Source organism: Leuciscus leuciscus (genome assembly GCF_965113295.1).
Source record: "Leuciscus leuciscus genome assembly, chromosome: 3".
Lineage (NCBI taxonomy): Eukaryota > Metazoa > Chordata > Actinopteri > Cypriniformes > Leuciscidae > Leuciscus > Leuciscus leuciscus.
Window position 1 is genome coordinate 4,452,418 of NC_138727.1, and position 3,322 is coordinate 4,455,739.

General features: G+C 37.2%; 1 long non-coding RNA gene across 1 annotated transcript; it reads right to left on the reverse strand.

Annotated features, from left to right (window-relative positions):
- Positions 1–1,948: 1,948 nt before the first annotated feature.
- Positions 1,949–2,730, reverse strand: LOC309495577. Its single transcript, XR_014204721.1, has 2 exons — positions 2,470–2,730; positions 1,949–2,004 (listed from the first exon to the last, which is right to left on the reverse strand). It is a non-coding gene; the product is annotated as an uncharacterized lncRNA (long non-coding RNA).
- Between the last annotated feature and the right edge of the window lie 592 nt (positions 2,731–3,322).

The following is a 3,322-nucleotide window of genomic DNA, read 5'->3' on the forward strand; positions in this document are numbered from 1 at the left end:
ATTTAAATAACTTTTGTTTGATTTGTACATTGCAAACAGCTGAAAGTCTGTAAATGTTGCCAACAAACCTGATTTGCAATGGGGGTTGAATAATTTTGATTACAACTGTAAAATGTGTGATATGTTTAAATGGGATTGTACATAAAAATACAAATAAAATAAAAGGTCTAGAGGAGGCTTGAAAGTCAATTTCAGTAGTCATTCACCTATAACTAATCAACTCCTCTTAATCCAAACAATGTTCAATGAGCAAGATGGCAAACTATATTTTGCTTAAAAGTGATAACACATTGACCATACGTGTAATTCATTTTATTTTGAATCACAACCGCTACCAGGGCTGATTTACAGCAACAAATAACCATGTTTTCAGATCTCAGAGGAAGTGAACTGTGAGACAGGACCTGCCCAGCTGTGACCATAATTCAGTAATGCAAACAAAGCAAGCTTCAAAATATGACAGCTGGGAATTACTGACATTTCCTGGGAAATGGCTCTTAAACCTCATTACCCATTACCAACATTGACAGTGTCTTTTATTTTTTTGCATTCTTCTTCTATGTAAACACATTATTCCCACATATAGAGGATGCAAGTGGAATGGAAGATGTGTGGTGTTTTTCATTGGTACCTTGGCCATATGTGTGACATTCAAACAGTTATGAATCTCAATAATATGAGACTCAGTTGTGTATTGCTGGAAGTATTTTCCAGATGGGTCTTTTTGGTCTCTTTAAGCAGCTCTTATTCACATTCATGAATCACAAATATCAGCTAAAGTTCCTAACTTGATCAAAAAAAAAAAAAAAAAAAAAAAAAAAAAAACCATCTCTTATGGCATAGAATTCTGACAATTTGGCAGCTAAACATGGAAATGTATTAAAATTGGTCCAAAAACATATTCCTCTCAAGTCAGTTCAGCAGGTTCAAATCGAATTCAGCAGGTTCATATTGTGAGAAATGTGGAGTAAAACACATGTGACGACTAGCCTGGACCTAAACAACACCATTGTGTAACCAGTAAACTTGTATAAGAATATATAATCCATTCGAAGAAAAAACCCAAATATATTTCAGCAGACATATGACAGACAGATGTCTATTTGTGCTCAGATGGCCTCCGTGAAACGAGCCAGCCTGTTACTCTCAACACTCTAATGTTCAAAGAAGCTCAGTGAAAACCCTCTTCTATTATACTGTCTGGCCTTAGAATGAGGTCAAAAGCAAATCTAGCTTTTATCAGTGAAGGCTAATGCAATATAATGACTTCAAAGAGGTTTGAGGCAGTAAAACAGAGAGAAAGGTAAAGTCCAGACTGTTCAAGACTTGGAGTCTTGGTTCAACCTTCCACCACTGTCCAAAACCTTGATATAATCTTTGATTCCTCTCTTTCCTTCTTTCCACACATGTCCTCGCTCACTAAGTCTGCCTTCTTTCACCTTCGTAATATCGCGTGCTTACGTCCATTTCTGAATATCAGCGATGCTGAGACCCTAGTTCAGGCTTTCATCACTTCACGACTTGACAACTGCAATTCTCTTTTCTACACTGTAAAAAATAATTCTGTAAAAAAACGGTAAACTTCTGGCAGCTGTGGTTGCCAGCATCATACCGTAAAAATATGCCATGTTACTGTTAATGTTTAAACAGCTATATGCTGTTAAATTACAGTTTTATTCTGCAGCTGACAAAACGATATTTAGCTGTTAAAAAAAAAAAAAAAAATTACGGTGATGCTGGCAACCACAGCTAAAAATTACGGTGATGCTGCCAGTAGTTTACCGTTTTTTTTACAGGATTATTTTTTACAGTGGGCTTAACCCAATTCATCAATACATAGTTCCCACAGGCCAATTAATGTCACGTGACCTCCCCGGAGACGCCATCTTTGATGGCATAAGCTGCTGTGTTTACAAAGTTTTACAAGCAAATTTCTAATATTTCTTTCTGTTTATAATGTTACGAAAATCATGAAGAGACAAAGTGACAGAGATTATAAAGAGACTATATTAACACAAGACAGAGAGAGGTACAATGCAGAACAATTGTGATATTTATTTCTAAAGATTTGAAAAAACATTCCGTCAAACAGAGGAATGAGAATAAATGTAGATATACAAACACAAATTGGACACAAGGGACAACTTTTGAGCAAATAATTGTATAATAATACAATGGCACCACAGTTCAACGTGCTTTTGACATGTTTTGCATATTTGATGAAATTATGCAGCAAAAATTAACAGGCAATGCCAACATTTCTCAAGAACTTTAGATTTACAGCCAGTTGGAACTCCATTTAATGCTTTTTAATTATATTAACACAGTGACAAATGAACAAATGACAAATAACAAATGATTTTTAATGCCGCACGGACACCCTGGATCGCTGTTGTTATTTCCGCGATTTTGACCGGATGTTTTGGTAAATGGTGGGCAAACAGCTGATTTTTCCAGGCGTAAAGAGACGTTTATTTAAGTCACAGATCTTTTACAGTGCAGATCTTTTTACAGAAGCAATGCTCTGTTTGTGAACATTGTTTTGGCCCACCATAGAACTATTATTATCTATTTAATACATTTGCGTTGCCCACGAGAGCCTCGGACGTGACGACACCGATCCCCCTCGTAATAAAGTAATCTAAATAATGAAACTCACAAGTTACCAGCTACCAGCATACACAAGATAGTACTGAGTAAATTACGTCTGTCAACACATTATAAGATATGCACCTGACACAAAGTGCTCTGAGCAAATTCTTGCGTGTTTTGAGGGAGTTTCTTTCCTGTTTATCCTCGCCAGCCATAACCTCCGTCGTTGTCTTCTCACATTCATTCAAATTAACTCGTTTCAGCTTCTTCTTCTTCTTCTAATGTTATGCCCACAGCATGCCCACAGAAATGGCGCCGGGTCGGCAAATGCCCGTATATGTTGTGACGTCATGTAGGAACTATGTATAAATAAGATCCAATATATTCAGAACTCCGCAACTAGGGTCCTTACATACACAAATAAATCTTTCCACATTAATCCGATTTTACGCAGACTTCATTGGCTAGCCATTCGCTTTCGTATTCAATACAAGATACTCCTTATCACATTCAAAGCACTCCATGGTCTCGCACAATAGATCTTCCGATACCGGTCTGTTGACGATCCGTAGGCACAAACTATCATCGTTTGGTGGAAGGGCTTCTTGTACCGCTGCCCAGACTCTCTGGAATTCTATTCCCCAACACATCCGCAGCCTTTCATCATTACACAATTTCAAAACCCACATTAAAACATATCTTTTTGCTTGTTTCCCTGACCCCTGACTCT